Source organism: Anser anser (genome assembly GCF_964211835.1).
Source record: "Anser anser genome assembly, chromosome: 2".
Taxonomy (NCBI): Eukaryota; Metazoa; Chordata; class Aves; order Anseriformes; family Anatidae; genus Anser; species Anser anser.
The window spans coordinates 124551339-124569044 of NC_139721.1; the positions used below are offsets into that span (position 1 = coordinate 124551339).

The 17706-nt window shown below is 40.2% G+C and overlaps 1 long non-coding RNA gene across 1 annotated transcript in view; it reads right to left on the bottom strand.

The window, feature by feature from the left end:
* Positions 1-11255: 11255 nt before the first annotated feature.
* The window catches only part of LOC310894332, a 98973-nt gene continuing 92522 nt past the window's right edge, over positions 11256-17706 (bottom strand). The window contains exons 2-3 of the long non-coding RNA XR_014579815.1: positions 12954-13065; positions 11256-11801 (exon numbers count right to left, since the gene is read on the bottom strand). This is a non-coding gene — a long non-coding RNA (uncharacterized lncRNA). The remainder of the gene's footprint in view (positions 11802-12953; positions 13066-17706) is intronic.

Here is a 17706-nt window from a genome sequence, read left to right on the forward strand (position 1 = left end):
TTTCATAAATCCTGACAATGAATTATTTCAACTGATTTACAGAAGGGGTCTTGTGGGGACAAAGGGGCAGCCTGGGAGAGAGGACAGAGGTAACCAAAAGCCAATCCATTTGAAGGCCCATACTAGTATCAGAATTCCCAATCTTGACAAGGTCCCTTTAAAATGTTTCTTTGTTTCATGATCATAAACTCGAAATAGTCCCCTTTGCCACATCACTGTAACACTGCTCTGAGATGAGGAAAATACAAGAATATTGTACTGTAGATGTCTGTCTCCCAGCTGCATTGAGTGATGAGGCTCTCTCTTCCCTGTATGTTCATAAGAGGTAATTTCTTCTAGAGTCTCTCCATAAAAAACTCCTTACAGGGAGCCCACCATTAATCTTGAGCACAGTAAGTATTAGCCAACATGGTAAAAAGAACATTAAAAAAAATCTTGTCCCTAAGCTGCAGAAGCCTAAATAATGACAGTAATAGCATAATCTCACTCTCACACACAAAGTTGTTAACTGACAAAAATAGAGTTCATGCAAAGCAGAGTACACAATCAGAGCAGAAAAGCACAACTTTCTTCACTAATTCCCAAATAAATAACACCGAATATATTGCTTTTAAGTGCTTCATTTATTTTAAAGAAATACTTCTAAAAGAAGTGTTCCAATGACAGACCATGAAGAGCACTTTATAAAAGGAGATTAATTATATCCTGAAAGTTACAAGTGTCATTGAGTAAGAGGACTGCTGTATAAAATACCAATATACTATCCTACTCAGCCACCCATTTGGGCTAGGCCTGATCCTGAATTTCCAGCTGAGAACTGGAATTATTTAGCAATTATTTAGCTGAGCATAAATATTTAGAGACAGTTTCTGCTAACAAATCTTGCCTCTAGGAGCCAGGCCCATAACAATATTCTTGGCACTAGTTTTCCACACATAAATCAACCCCCTAACTTCACACCTTCCTTATTTCATTTTTACAATTTTGTAGAATACCCAGCTTGGTTTATTTATGTGGTGCTGCATCTAGCGTTCGCTATATGATGGCTGTTATTAGATCTAATTCTGGCTACAGTGCTACCATTGAAAGCAGCCATACAGTATTAAAACAAGAGACAGGGGAAATAGGATTCTTAGTAGCAGTGGTTAAAAAATAAAATAAAACATTCTTCTAGCTGAGGAAAACACAGACAAACAAAATATCCGCCTTCCCCTCGAGTTCTGCTCCAAATCTCTGCACTGCTTCCTTCCATCCTATATATACATAGAAACCAGTCAACTGATTGCCCTTGGGGGGACCAGCAAATCGTAGGAGGAACCAAATCTGGTAATTTAGGTACTCATCAAGCATGTGGACAAGGTAGGCCTGGCTCCGGCTGGAGCAAGCAGAAAGCAGCTGTGGCCCGGCGGCTACCCCTGCCCTCTGAGATTTGCCTTTTCGAAAAGAAAGCCCAGTGAAAACAGCTCAACATTTGCAGCTCCAGATGAATCGTGCTGCCAGGGAGCTAGCAACTGAAGATGTCTCTTAAGCCTGGATAAAGATTTCCTGCCTGAAGTGGCCCAGGGGACCTGCTGGAGGTGAGGGTGGAGTGTCGGCCTAGCGCAAGGGGCCTGCAACCAGGTTTTCTTCCTCTGTGGAAAAATGCCTTTTTGAACAGCAAGCCCCCAATGCTCCAAACAAAATCAGGTGTTTGCCTCAGGTTGCCAGTTTTGCACTTTTAGGACACAAACTGAGCACGTTGCAAGTTTACTATTGCAATTTTTGAGATGGGGGTGTGAAGCCAGCCAGAGGACATGACCTTTGAGGACAAGGTGCTCAACTGCAAGTGGTGAGCACTGGGCAGGCAGGAGCACAGCAGCCCCCTGCAACACCCTTTGGAGGCCGGTGAGCTCCCTATTCACCCCAGGGGAACAGCACTGCCTTCCTCACCACAAAAGCAAGTCATATTTTAAAAAACGGCTCTTCAGGCCTTCCCAACATTACCCCATGTATTACCCAGGGAGAGAAAGAGCAAGCCTGACTTGCTCTAACCCAGCCTGCCTCTTCTGCATGTGCTTTATTGAAACAACTCTTGTTTCATGCTGCTGTAGCTTGAACCTTGCAGTTCCAGCACACTTTAATTCAATCGAAGTGTGTCCCAACAAAAAGCTTACCAGTTTTCAACTCTAAATGCAGAGGGAAAAGTAGCAACAGCAGCAGCACCACAGCTGAGTTCTCTATAGATGGTAAATAAATCATGGGAACAACAATCCCCAATTTCACATTAATTGTTTGGAAATCTCTACAACATCAAACATTTTGTTAAAAATTGAGAAAAAAATCAGCATAGCTCTTTTGTTGGTTTTGTTGTTGTTTTGCTTTAAAATGATTTGTTCTAAATACAGCTTAACATGCAGATGACTGGTTTGAGACTAGAGTGTTTCTTCAAGACAGGAAAAAAAAAGTAGCAATGATTTGTATGAGGATGTCAGCAGAGAGGCTTTTTAATAATAGAGGTACCTGGAAGAGCACTCGGTGCTTGCACATGGGTGGGGAGACTCAGGTCTTGGGGCAGTCCAACCAATTTTCCTCTATCACTCAGCTTGGGGAACAGCAGGTTTCAAACCAGAGTGGTATATTCCCTCACTGATTGTAAGGTGTTAGAGGATAAAATAATAATAATGATGATAATGACAATGATAATAGTAATGATAATGGTGGTAATAATAATAAAGTAATAATAATAATAATAATAATAATAATAATAATAATATCTGAAGTTCCTCACAAAAGATTCAAAGAAGCTAATGACTTCCTAGGATTTTTTTCCTTTGCTACTGAAATGTTCAGAAAGGAAAAGTCAACCTAAACATAGTGTGTTAAGAACCACCGTCTCTGCTCACATTGCACTTTGACATACACAGACTGATATTGCACTTGTCCTCTTTTTTTCTTTTTTTTTTTGTTTGTTTGGGTGATTGATTTGCAATTCAAACCCATGTGTAATTACTGCCCAGTAACAACATTTCCTTTTTAACAGAGCAATTGCTTTCCATATTTTTGCTTTCCATTGAATTTCAATGTTCTGGATCACTTGCCTCTATTGTTCTGTCCGAGCTACTGTTTTTCCCCACACTGAATCCCTTTATGCTGTTTTTGCCTATGATTCTAACCTCTCTATAGCCTATTGTAATTTTTTGTATCTTCACTCAGATTTGCAACTTCTTTTGACTTTGTATCATCTGACCATGAATTACATTAGCATACTATTTCTTTCCTCTTCCAAATTTGATGCCTAACACCAGCTCCTTTGTGTAGATAACAAAGAAGTAGTTAAAATATAACTCTTCAACACATTCATAAAAGCTATTATGGGATTTCCCTAATTCATTCCTAGCAACTATCTGACCGATATTAGTAGGTTTACCTAAAAAGTAGGTCCAATCCTTCCTCAATGCTTTGCAAAAGAAAAAACAAACCAAAGTAAGTAAGAAGAAAAAAAAAATCACAAATTTTCCTTATAGTTCTGACTTTTGCTCTGACTCTTGCCATAATCCTCATTTTACCCTTTATGGCCTTTTTCTTTTTTTTTTTTTTTTACGGTGGAGTAGACATAAAAAGAAAACCAATTGCACTGCAGTCTGTAGTGCTGAGTCACTGCCCTCCTCCCACTCCTTTCAGCTGTGCCTGTTCTAGATAGATGGCTTCAAAATCAGCATCTGGGGGCTGGTAATTATGGGAGATGTGGAAACAGGACTTGGGGACAGGAGTGGTAGTAAAGGCTTTTTTGAGGGGAGGGAGGTTTTCTACATCTATTAAGGATTCTAAAATAAACTGGATATTCCTTTGAAGTGAAGAATTCTGGCCAAATTTTATTTCAATATGTAGCATTTCAGACATCTAGAAAGGTGAGAAGGGATTGTGGGTTACTTAAATCCCAGGAGAAAAATGCTGAGAACAAAGTTACTACATATGGGAAATATTTTTCAGAGGAATTGAACATAAAACAAATGATTTACTAGTGATCCTTAGCTTAAGTTGCTTTTAGTGCAAGCAGCCATATTGTATTAAGGGAGCTTTTGGTATGACTGTAAGATGTGAGTTTATAACTGTGCTGAAATTGAACTGCATTTTAAATCTTTATGAGATAGTATTAAAGATTCACTGATATCAGAATATCTACCATCTGGGCTATTCTCTAGTAGTTGGGAAATGGCTATTTCTTGGAGCCTCCAGGTCTATTTTAACCTGCCATCAGCTATAACACCTGTTCCCCAGACCATTTTGTGGGCACTAATGTCCTTTCCTACTCTCCTGGCACTGCACAGGCAAATGAATGAAATTCAGGCATCCCGTTCTCCTGGAGGTTTGACATGCTCCTCAAAGCTTCTTGTTCCTACTTCAGCACCAAATCCAAGTTAACACAGCCAACTCTGCAACACCAAAACCCACTTCAGAACGAAGGTGTTTAGAAAAAATACCTCTGATAAATAATAATTTTTCCTTCCCTACCAGTCTGCCTGCAAACCAGTTGGTGACATGAGCCAACTGTGTCTTGGCTGCCCGTTGCATCCAATAATGTATGGCCCCAGTGTGGGTAAAGGACTGTAATTCACTTGCGGGACTCTGCCGATGTCAGACAGCGCCTGAGCAGTTTATGAACAGCAGCAGAGCCTTGAGAGTGAATTACGGCCCTGCATTCACTCCTAGGACATCTGTTGTTGTTCAATATAGAGTACACCTTCTGTAAATTAAAAAAAAAAAAAAAAAAAAAGTACTACTTCTTCACCAAGTCTTCAGTTTCCAAAAAATCTTTCTCTTTTTTTGCCCTTTATTTGAATCCATGCTGATTCACAAGAAATCTGAGGTTTGTTGGCGTACTTTCTTGCCAAAGTCACCATTACTGTTTTAATTTTCTTGTTCAGGACCATCTTTTCAAGATTATGGTAGCCCTAAAACACAGATGAATATATGGTTTCTCTTTCATGCTTACGTGCGTCTAACCATTAACTCTACAAAGGCAAATTCTAAATCAGTTTAAAACCATTGTTGTTTGATAATTATCACTTACAATCAATTTTCTTGTATTTTGCCTAATCTGAATGCAAAAGCCCCATGTGATGTCCCTTTAATTTTATTTCCATAGTAGGTACAGTTACGCTGGGGCAAATCTGGAGTAATCTGGTGCATTTCGTTTCCTTGCCAATACAAGTGACTCAAATCCTTGGAGTAATTCCAGTTTTTCAGAATTTGGCCCAGAGAAGCTAGCTACAGCATGTGACATCAAAGAGGCGTTTGTGAAAAACTTTGTTAAATGTTCTATTTACGAACATTTCTGGCCATGTGTCATATTTTCTGTAGGTTTCCCCCCTCCTCCTATTTTATTACTAGGGACATTTGCCTGAAAACAGACTATTTGTTACTTAGCAAGTTCATTTGCTCCTGCTGCTTATTCCTCACTTGAAGTCACTCCTGTGATTGTGGCATCATAATTAGTTGCTCCGGAGATGATTATGATGTCACAGAGGACTGTGTGTTATATGGCTGCAAGTGATGAATAAGCAGCAGGAGCAGATGATCTCTCAAGCAATAAAGACCATGTCTTTATGAAAATATCCCTGGAAACAAAAAGGCTGAAATTATATATTGAAGCAATGGAATAGTTTCTAGTGTGTCAACTACTTTCCACAAAATAGCACTTTCTTTTTTGGTTTTTGGTATTAGTTTTTTGTTTGTTTGTTTGTTTGTTTTGACGGGAGGGGTTACACCTTTTTATCACTTTAAAACTACTTTTGAAATATTTGGCCTCCACTTGTCCTTAGTGAATTACAAAGAGAGTGAGAGAATTGTTCTCTCTCTCAATAAATGGATGATGTATCATACATAAAACAACACATTTGCTTCTGATGGTCAGTGATCTCCTTTCCCACAGGAAACAGTGAATTAAATGTGCACTGGCATACAACCTAAATCCTACCACTGTCCTGCTCCACAGAGAAGGGTCTTTGCCAAAGGCATGTCCTGATTGCCAAGGGAGGCAGGATCCATACACCCATTGCCCTGTGCCTGCAACAGGCTCTCCCCTTCCTTGCTCTCCATCGAGAAAATTGTCTTCCTACCAAGCACTTCTTGGCATGTCAATCCTTTCTCAAAATCTCCCTTCTGGCATAGTTTCCTCACCTTCATAGCTCTTCTCAGGTCTGCACATGGTTGAGGAAATAGTTCATCTCTCTTCCTTTTTAATCTGTTTTATTCTGACTTCTATCTTCTTGCCAGCTGCCTACAATGGATAGGAATCAAACATAAGGAAGATAGAGTGCAGGTCACCTATATAACAATAACGTACTTAAGGCATAAAAAAGAGGAATTTCTAGGAGGCACAGTTGAAAGTAGCATGCCTCTTTGCTTTCTTTCTATGCATTTGGTTTTGACCCACCTGTGTGCTGCAGTTACCCTCTCTAATCCTCTAAAACCTCTGGTCTAATTGCCAGATAAGACCTTATCTCTATCCCACCTCCACAGCATTTCAGTCTTTCCAAATATCAAAGCTAATGAATTAAACATTCCTAAAAAAGAAGGCTTTAATTTATTGTTTAATACATTCAGTGTTGCTCTTTTTATCTGATTGGTTAACCTAACTTAATCTAGTGGGACAAAAAAAATCCGCCTGGCGCCACAAAATGCAAGAGAATGCTTTTCCCATTCTGACTACAAAGCTTGCTGTTTAATTGTACAAATATTTGTGGGTTTGGCTAAGGTGAGCACTAATTTGTTATTTTAGCAAAAAGCTTCAAATAATTTAGAATGTGCTGAGAAAATATTCATTGCCTTTTTGCAAACAGTGACATGCTAAACATTTAAGAGAAACTACCATGCTACTGAAAGGACTTTGCAAGTAGATGCTTGCAAAATTATTTAAAAAAAAAAAAAAAAAGTGAAATTTTTAGTGGTTATTTTCTGGAATGTTGAAAAATACAACCTGCAAGAACCTGCCTTGTGGGCAAACATTCCCACTATGTCCCTAGTTATTTATTCTATATAATGTTTGGGGCTTTTTTAACCTCTGATGAGGGCTTTTGTTTCTGAGGGCTTTGCCCTTCTAGACTTCAAGAATAAAAGTGTCTGCTGCTGCTAAAATAAACAGGCCATGATTGAAGATCTGCACAGTCCTGTCCTCAGACAAATGGGGACCACTGAATTCAGATAAATACCCCTAGCCCCTGAGGATGGGAACTTCAATAAACCTCAGCTTCATCCTGATTACAGACTATGCTGTAAGTGGTCATTTAAAGTAACGCTTGGTGAGATCAATAGCTGCATGCAAGCAAAGTTTCTCTGGGACTGTTCCCCTTGCTGGGCAAGATCAGCCCAGCAGCACAGTTGCTGCTGCAGGGTAGGGTTAGTGTCGGGAGACTTCAGGGCTGTGACACACTGAGTAGGCATGACCTCCCACTTGCTTGCATCAAGTCATGGAGTTGCAATCCATCTGCCAGGATGCTTTTTGGCAGCCACAATGGGCCTCTGGGGAATTTTTCCTGAAATGTTCAAACACTGGCACAAACTCCTACACCAGAAATCCAGGAAAACCCATGGCTTGGGTGCACAAGAATTCTTTCCCCTCACACACAATGTGATAAGCATATGGACTTAACCAGCAGAACATGTATTGCAAAAGAGAGAGGGAGGGAAATAGAAAAGAATTGTCTATATTAATAATTCCCTATGGCTAAGTACCAGCCTCCAGAGCATACTGGCAGTGGTCCAACCCTTTCCTCAACAAGAACAAGTGACAGCATTAGTGACTAGCCCCTGCTCTCCTCCTCTGGCCTCATGGAGGTGCCACGTTTCCACAGCTATTGCAGCTTTGGGTGTCAGGTTTCATCATCTCAGCCAAGGAACTCCAGGTCTTGATCCCATTGCTTGCCCCACTATGACTTGCTTACTACCTACTTACTTACTTGCTACCTGTTGTTCTCACCACAAGGTCCTGCCAGCTGAATTCCTCAGGGACCCAGCACTGCTAGCATGTCTTCCACCTTAGCGAATGCAATTCTCTGCTGATTGCATTAACTAATACAAGCTCAGTTTCAGGGCTTCCCTTGTCTCCCCACACCTCAAGGCCACACACATGGAGCACCAGGCTGTGGTGGCAACTCCTCTTGGGGACGTTTAGCTGAGTGCAGTTGCCTCAGCTTTTCACAGAACAACCCCTACCTTTACTATCTTGTGAGTTTTAATAGAAATAACCTGCCTGGGGATTAAATCCATTGTCCTTTTCTTTTCAAGTCTCCAAGAAATGCTGAAAGAGCACTCCCACCCCCGGGGCCTCTGGGCTTTCTCTGAAGATCTGTGCCAGGAGCTGCTGCCTTCCTGCAGGCCTCAGGCCCCACCTTTCCATCGTAGCTGTTCTGTCTGTTTGTTTGCTTCCTTTTGCCAGAAGCAGATAAAATACAAATAAATTTCTTTCTTGAAGAAAAAAAAAATAAAAGAAAGAAAAAAGCAACGCAGATTATCAGAAACAGTCACAGCTCCACAGCCACATTCAGGGTTGACTGTGTTGGCCACATTCAGAAGGACGCATGAGGTTAAGCCTTTAGCTGGCTGGAGGAAGCTGCTGAAAATGTGAGCATGAAGGACATGTTTCTAATGTCCCTGTGTAGTGCTAGTAGAAAAGTGGAGTCCATGCATTGCTTTCTGGGCTTACAACTGGCTTCCTGCTCAGCAGCAAGATAGCTAAGTAAAGGCTGGTTAGCATACAGGTATAACTTCACTTAGCTAAGAAGGACATGGAGAGAAGGAGCTGGTGGATAAAGCAGTAGCAGAGTAGTTGAGAATGACAGACTTCCTCACAGAGGTGACACAACCAGAGGTCAAACTCTCCCAGGCATCCAAACATCCCCTTGATTGATCCAGTTCAGCAAATGCCTATAAAATGGATTATCTGTCACCCAGAGATGAAAGAACAGGACCATCAGTTTCACATCCAGAGCCATAACCTTTGCCTTTACTCAGCTCCAGCTCACACCTACTTGTCTTGTGACTTGCTGTAACCTACGGGTATGGGGGTGTGCCTGCAAATCCCTCACATACATTACTGACCCAGGATCACAGCAGGAACCATTGCTGTTCTCCGTGCAGTTCCCCACACAAATGTCCAGATGGCTTTGAAATCCGTCTGTTTGCTGACTAGTATTCATCTTTGGGCATGGCAAGATGTAAAATCCTAAACAAGTGCCCTCTCTTCAATGTAAGTTTTTTCTTGCATCAAGGAAAACAGCAAAACAAGGAGAAAACAGGTCCCATCGATCCCCACAATTGGTATTTTACCTCCCAGAGGGCTTTGTAACTGCTGAGACTGCGGGAGCATTATCTTGCTTTCAGAGAGCTCTCTGATGAGGAATTCAGTACTGTAGCTGTGGCAAGGCATGAGACACGTGGTTGGGATGTAAAAAAGTGAAAAATAGGGCCCGAAGAGCTAGAACGTCTGTGATGAAGCTCCTCCTTCAGCAAAATGGGAAGTGTTAAAGCTCTGAATATCAATCAGCGCTTCCCACAGGCAGTGGGATTCACTGTCAGGATCCGCCAGTGTCTCTGAGACATTGAATCCTTTCCTTAAATTAAAATTGTGACCAACTAGAGGCAGAGCAAATTACTAAGGTAATCAAAGAATGAGTGACATTACACTTTTAAAACAAATCTGCAAAGTAAAATTCACTGTAGGATGCATGAAAACTCCATCAGTTCTGCATTTTATGGAAATGCTCCCCCCAAACACTTGCAAATCACAGAAAATTGTTAAAATGCACCACAGAGTTCAAGTTTACAATTCAATAATAATAGTGTACAGTATGATGATAATAATATAATAGCAATAATAATAAACATACATTGCTTTATTACAACTACAGATTGTCTCTGATCAAATATCATTAAAACATATGTAAAAAGCTGGAGAAAAAAACAGAAAGTAGATTTTGCTGTAGCTGTTTATGTACAGTACATTTAGCTTCTCTGAAGCAAATCAGTGGAAAGGAGGAACAACAGAAAAACTCCAAAATAATAAACAGACCATTTTAAGGCATGTTATAAAACTCCTGACATTCAATTGTAAGGGCACTCTGTCCTAGAAAGATGACAGCAATTAGCTTCCTGCAAAGGACAAGGGAAAAACAGGGATATTCTCCTGCAGTTCAAAATACCAGTTGTAATTTTCAGTCTTCCATTTTCTCTTCCCTCAAGAAGCTAAGATTAAGCAACCAGCATGCGCTACCAGTTATGACCAGAGGAAAAGGTATGTGAATAATCCAGTCTTGATCAATGCTAGTGGCCCAGTCCAAAGTCTCATGGTCATAAAAAGGACATTTCAAATAATGTTTTTGCTTGTGCTTCACCTGGATATCTGTGTTCTCACTCTGGGCCAGACGGGAGCATGCAATCTCCTGAAAACCTTTAAGGAATGGATTCAGATGCTGTGGGAAGCCCTCAAAGATGCTCAGACAGATCATTATATTGCAAAGTTTACTAGTGTGTTGGCCTTCTTATGCTAGCAGTAAGGAGACTTTTGTTTTCTCCTTTCTGAATTTATAGATAAAGATAATTTATTTATCTGTTCCTCCTCTTGAATTTATCATTTTCAGATAATCCTCAAGGTTAGAGTTAGGAGAGACTTGTTCCTGCATCCTGCCCATCTTCCTTCTGTGGAAAGGGCACTCCTTGTGATGTAGTTCCTGGTGGAGCTTGCGTTTTCCCTATGCAACAGTTGGATACTATGCATGGAAAAGAGATGAGTACTTGTCATTGAAACAGCAATGATAGCAGAAAGAATGTATGGAAAAGCAAACGATGCAGGATATCAGGCCCCTGAACAGCTCTTTAACATCAGTTGTGTTATCTCTTATTTCTGATATAAACAAGGCACAAGTGAAAACCAGAGGACACCAACAGATATAGATCATCTGGAACTTAAAATGAGAAGCATGTCTTAAAAGCAAGGACATTTATAAGATGTATTTCCCAATTTGTAGTCCATCACTTTTTTACATATGCAAAAAAAATGAACATTTCTCTTGGGCAACTATTCTACAGCTCAGTACAGACAAAAAGATTTTTTTCAAATATTCATCCTCAGTTTTCCATTTCCTATAATTATCCCAGGATTCTTAGCTGTACCCTAATTATACCCTAGGTATATAATTAATACCCGAGGTATTAGCTTAAAATAATTCTCTCCATCCTTGCTGTCTGCACCCATCTAATTCTCCTGGGAAGAAAAGATGTTAATAAAATAGATGAACTGTTATCTTTTTTTTTTTTTTTTTCTTGCAGCTTTAATAGAAAAAAGAGAGGACAGCTGAAGGGCAAATAGAAATCCTTACTCATTCTTGTATTTTTTTATTTTTTTTACACAACTTTTAGCTTTTCCTCCAGGCTTTTGCAAGTTGTAGGTCTCTTTCTCCCAGTTCCCACTGTCCTCAATATGAATGTTATTGAACTCACTCTGGTGTTTACATACAGCTTTCCAAAAAGCATTGTGAAAAATAACATTTACCCTGTGGACTACATTCTTACTCAGTAAGAATGAACTCAGTAAGGACTACATGCTACTCAGTAGTTAGAGAGACACCATATGAACCAATCATTTCTTCAGTCTGGGTCTCAAGGGGGTGTGAGTGGATCAGGTCTTTTTCCGTCTGAGTGTGTTACAGTCCAACATGTGGAGTCGCTTTTCTTCAGGAGAAAGCCTTTTGCCCCTCTCTTGTCAGCTGGGAGTTATCTGCAGGTGTAAATAGGGAGGAATCTGGGGTACAGGCTGAAATGGTGACCTGTGAAAGCAGATGGATGAAAGCCTCTCTTGTTCTTCTTTTTGTCACTTGATCAATCAACTGTGCAAGATATGACACTTACACATTGATCAGTTCCCAGAACAGCTTGTGAAACAATCGTTTTTTGACTGGTCTCAATTATATCTTATCTACACTTGGTCACATAGTCTATCAAACATATAACTTAAAATAATGGTAATAGTAATTTGAAACTGGCAAATGCAATGTTACAAAAGGTTAAATTTAAATTTCCCTGGGGTCAAAGGTATTTAAGGATAATCTAGGCACTGGCTTGAAATACAGCATAGTTAGCTACCAGATGAAAATGATTTTTCTTGCAGCAATTACCATGGTAGTCCCAGAAGGGGTTTGTTATGTTAAAACGGCACTGAGACTCCAGAACAGTTCACAGGCAGGCTTTTTAGGCTGCTTTGGAGGGCCTGCTGTTTGCTTTTGTTGGCAAGCATGACCTATATGTTTATTTTATTTCTTCCTTACTTCACATGGTGAATTTTGTTCTCTGCATGTATGAGAGGATTACAAGCAAGAGATGTTAAAGTTTCTGTTTACCTACAAGGCATGTACAAACAGAGGGCCAGATCCAAACCCTGTTATCATCAGTGGAAAGTTGAGTCAGCATCTCTGAAAACCTAGCTGCTTTTTTCAAGGTGCCCAAGTACAAATATGTGTTCTTCAAACAGCAAGTTTGAAAATTTGAAAAATATTCTTTATGAGAAAAAAAAAAAGAGGAATATCTCTGTCCCTTCTTTAGTTTCCCTCTAGATGGTGGATAAGTTTTTTTGTTTAAGGGGAACTTTTTTTTTTGACTAAATTTGAGTATTAAAGTTATGTGTCACCAAAGGTTATGCATCAGCTCTGTCTGGAGACCAGTTTTCCCTGGAAGGACTCATGAAGTCATTCTTTCAGTGATTCCAAACAGTGTGTCCAAACAGCAGACACTTCTCTGCCCTACTCACCCTGCTGTGGTGTGTGCTGCTCAAAATTTGTTTATTTTGGTGAACAGAAAGAATGCAAAACAACATGAGTATCTCATTTGCCAAGAGAAGAAGAGAGAGAAGACCACAGAACAAAGGGGCCAGCCCAACAGTGAGGGTGGATGAATAAGCACACTGTATCATACGCACTACATACAGCATGGAGATAAGTCTTCACTTGGTGCACAGGAGACCTCACCACAGTCTTCTCCAGGGAGTCAGCAATAGGTAAACAGAGAAGCAGCCTCTGTGTAACACACGAGCACATCCTGTAAAGAGCATATGTAGATGGTGACTCTCTCTAAAAAATGATACTTAGCATGCTAAGCAAACAAACAAGCAGCTGAATACATGCAAATTAGATGAATGACTTGGGTATAGGAGACAGGAACCTCATAAGTCAAATGTTTCCCAGCTTCCAGAAGGATTTGCATATTGCGTAAGGAGGGACCTTCTGCAGATGCAGGTTTGCTAGCTGCGTGTGTGCCTGGGGAGCTGTGTCTTTGTGGGAATGACAGATTGGAAGAACAAATTAATGGACTAAAAAATATAATAAAATAAAATCCATTGTAAAAACTTCAAAATGCAAGCGCCTAGATGCAACATTTCCATTTCCTAGCCTTGTCTGTTAGTAGGCTGGGCTTTTCCAAATGAAGCACCTCTCCTTCCCAGATCAGATACTGGGAGTCAGCAATCAGCTGGTACTTTATACATGGGGGATCTGAGAGAAAGAGGATGATTCCTGTAGCTCGGACACTGGAATGGGATGCAGTCCCTCTATCACTCTTTACCTCTGTTACTGATTTGTGAAACAAGCAAAGCAATCCAAGGTTGACTGTAAGATCATCAGAGTAGGAATTGCCCCTAATGGTTTCCAGCACAATGCCTAGCACACTAGATGGTGTGCCGTGTCTGCTATGTGACTTTGTTCTTCAGACAAAAATAATAAACTTCAGGAGGAGAGCTGTTTCACTCTTCTTTTCACAGAGTACTGAGTGGTGCTCTGTTGATGCTGAGTCAAAAACATGCACTTTTCTTCCATATTCATTACTATGCTATTTGGAAGGCTCAAGGACGTGAAGCGAACTTTAAGCTGAGAAGATGTTAACAGAATGTATACATGGAAATCAGTGTTTCTGTCTCCATCTGTTTCTTTGGTCTCAAAAAACACAAGTGCTTCTGTAGCACAGTCAGTACAGCAACAACTTCTGGGACCAGTGGGCAGACATTTTTCACATCCTTTTTTCAGCTAGACTGCCAGTATTGAAACCTTGTCACTGTCATTTGTAATGCACTTTTATTTTATCACATCAAGATAAAATTGTTTCAGCCCACTGCCCAGCACTTGCCACCATGACTACTGATCTGAAGCAAAGCTCTCAAGCATACAGAAAACTGGGGAGAGAGCCTGAAAACTGAAACAAACACAGAGCAGATTAAATTAGACTTTGCACAAAACCTACTGAGCTAGACAGCATGACCCAGGTCATTTGGTCTTTCACACCCTCTTTTGATAATCAGGACAGATAACACAGCTCCAGTGTACATGAAAAAGGAGGGAGAGAGGGAGGAAAAGAGGGAGGGAAGGAAGAAGGGTGGATAGAGAAGGTGGCTGTTCAGCTATTTGGGCTATCATTGTCATTTCAATCACAGGTTACACGAAATAGTAACCTCAAGTCTTTCTCCTCCTGGAAATTAGTACCTGGTATTGAAGAAAAGTCCATATTTGAAAATTAGCTTACTACTGTCTGGCTTTTCTGTGGGATGTTCTTTGGCCTGGAAACAATGCTCCTTAAGTGGGTGACCCCTTCCTCACTCCTCTGTCTGACCTGGTTTGTATTGCTGAGGAGGTCCTTCAGATACCTGAGGACATAATCTCACCATGATGTGGAGATGTTGCCCATTTGGGCTGTCTGGTAGCCTGTGCTGTGCCAGCTCCACCATGCAGAAGGCCTGATACGAGTGGGAAATTGAATTTGTCTTAGAGGAGGCTCAATTTTTTTGCCAGGCATCATCACAGGATAGGGCAGCCTCACTCTTGTTCTAAGTTGTCATAAAACCCATCAGGGGCTGAAGCTGTGGAGTTAAGTTATCATTGCTGCTCACCTCTGTTCTGCTGAGGTAGCACTCACAGGGTGAGCAGAGGAGCCAGGAGTGGACGTGCAGTTTATTATCAGACAAAGTAGATGAAGAACTGTTTATAACTTATCAAGTGGCTTCTGCACAATCCTTTGATCTGTGTTACCCACTCTATTGTTAACACCTGTGCAATACTCAATAAAACACTCCCACAAGCCCTGTTTGGAATCTCCAACGTGCAGTCTGTTATATTTCCTGTCGATGATGCAGTGCATAACTCATTTAGAGGGGCATGTGAAGTGTTCATGAATGACAAATTAAGATTTAGTTCAAACATCCCTGATGGGGTCTTGGTGCATTTACCAGGTTTATAGATCTGTTTCCTGGGAATGTACCTTATAAAGTTGCATTTGTGGGTTGTTTATTCAATGAACAAAGTGATCCATTATGTTTTTGTCACTGTTTTAGACATGAATGGCGGGTAGGGAAATAATTGCAGTAAATAGCTCTTCTTTCCGATTTTCACAAGAGTGAAAGTTGAAGTACAGCAAATGGAATAATCTGTTCAGGATTGCAAGCTGAAGGAAAAAACATACTCAAGTGCATTTAATTCTCTCCTACTTCTTCCATCTTGGGAATTTGAAAAATATTATAAAAATTCTGAAAATCTTCAGTTGATAAAAAGTGGTATGGGAACATAGGACACAAAAGGTTAAGTGTAGAAAATTTAGTTTTAGTTTTTCCAGGGATTGTGAATGGCAGTGGAGAGTAAAGATTTAAAGTACACATTTTCCCCCCATTCTTTCTCCCAGAAGGTCTCTGGACTTTCTGTTTCTGTCCAGTATGGAAAGTGGTATGACTGGTTTAGTGTTTCCAGCCCAGAGGGCAAAAACAACTCCTGTCAGTCTCATAAAAGCATCTCATTCCCGATAAATTTCTCTTAGTATTTGGAAGACCAAATTGGTTTTAGTAATGTGCTTTTGGCTGCTATAAGAATCAAAATCTTTTGATTTTTCTCTATTACTAGCAAGATTTTTGCCCATGATTCCAAACCCTAGGCTCATTGAAGAGTAAGGTGGAAAACTAAATGATTTAGCTAACAATATCTCTGTGTTTTTGTTTTACCAGGAAATTTCAATATGTTTTCAGTCACAGCCAAGCTACTAAGTAAGTAATTCTTTGGAACAAAGAAAAGATTTATTCAAAGTTCTCAGTCCTTGGCCTCCAGAGAGGCCAATGGACACAAACAGGATGAAAAATTAATATTTTCATTTAATTCTTTAATTCTGTGTAGACAAATAGGACAGAAAAAGATGGGCTTTTGTGGAATTCCAGAAGAAGGTGAGGACAGGTAAGAACTCAAACTTTTCTTTCACCATTGCTGTGTACCACCTCCCTGCAGGAAATTTCTGTGTGTGGAAAAATTTTTCCATGGATATCCACAAGGACTTGAAATTCATCTTCAAAGTCATTTCCTTGGGAAAAATAGATGAAGAAAAACTTTCAAGGTCTCCTTCTGCCCTGCTTAAGAGTAAGCACTTAATGTGAATTCTGTGGGAATAGGAGTGCCCCTCTACACAGACAACATAGGCTGCAACAGCAGTGGGATTGCTCTAAAGGCTGTGTATTTCACATCATCCCCTTGCTTCAGGCTTGATGGCAAACACCAATTGTTCTCCTTAGTTCCCTTTCCAGTACAGACACAAAATGTCCACTGATGTGGGTGAAGACTTGTGTCAGGAGGCAACGTGTTCATTCCCTCTGCCACGGGGAGATGCTCAACAAAGTTGTTAGTCTCTGGTAGCTTAACTGATTATCTTCCCTGTGTGTTACAGGAGCAACCAGAAAAGCCTACAAGACACTTAGTGTAAGACCCTTCCCATTGGAGAATAATCATGCCTGGCTGAAGCAAATTCAGTGGATTTAATGTGGTAGAAAAGAAACTTCCTTTTTTTTTTTTTTTTTTTCTTTTTCTGAGTTCTCATTCTCTTAAAACAGATTGATCAATAGAGCAACACAGTGAGAGCGAGGACCTGTTTTCAAAGAGGAAAATATCTTGTGAATAAGGCACTGGCCTGAAAATCAAGAAAATGTCTTTGCTTATCACATGTTTGCTGACAGAGAATCCTTGCAAAATGCTGGATTTCCAAGAACAGATTGCTGAACTCCTACTTTCATCTCAGGAAAACTGCAGCCAATAAATCATAAAACCAGAATTACAGAGACTTTGTTTTGGGGTAAAATCAAAACTAGAATTAAACATTCCACTTTCAGGAGATAAACCTCTAATCCGGAACTATTGGGCCAGTAAGCTGTAGCCAATAAATAAATTTCACTACTAAAAAGGAAGGGCAAATGATCTCGCCCCTCTGAGCTGCCAGATTTTCTCCCTTTTGTGCACCATTCCCATAGGATCCCAAATCCAAATGGGGCCATGGTCAGACTGTTTCCATATTCTGTTTATTCTCCTTTGAGCTCCTGACAGTTCAGAACATAGTCAGGATGAAAGCTTGAAAGCCAAATCTTATCCTGTAGCTACTGATGAAATTCAAGGGGCTAAGAGCACAACTCTCGTTCCAGACAATACTGAAATGGAGCATGCTGCAATGCTGTTTGTTTCAAACCGTTTCTACTTCTGTTTGTAGAGAAAAGTGAAGAACAATAACATTGAGAAGACAAAGGACATGCAAACCTGTATTTACATCATTTACCATTTACATAATTTGGAATTTGAATTTAATCTGTGGTCAGGAAGGAATATTTTTCTCTGTGTGAGATTGGTAGACTTGGGAGGAATTTTACTTTCTCTGACAGTGTAATATAGATTCTTC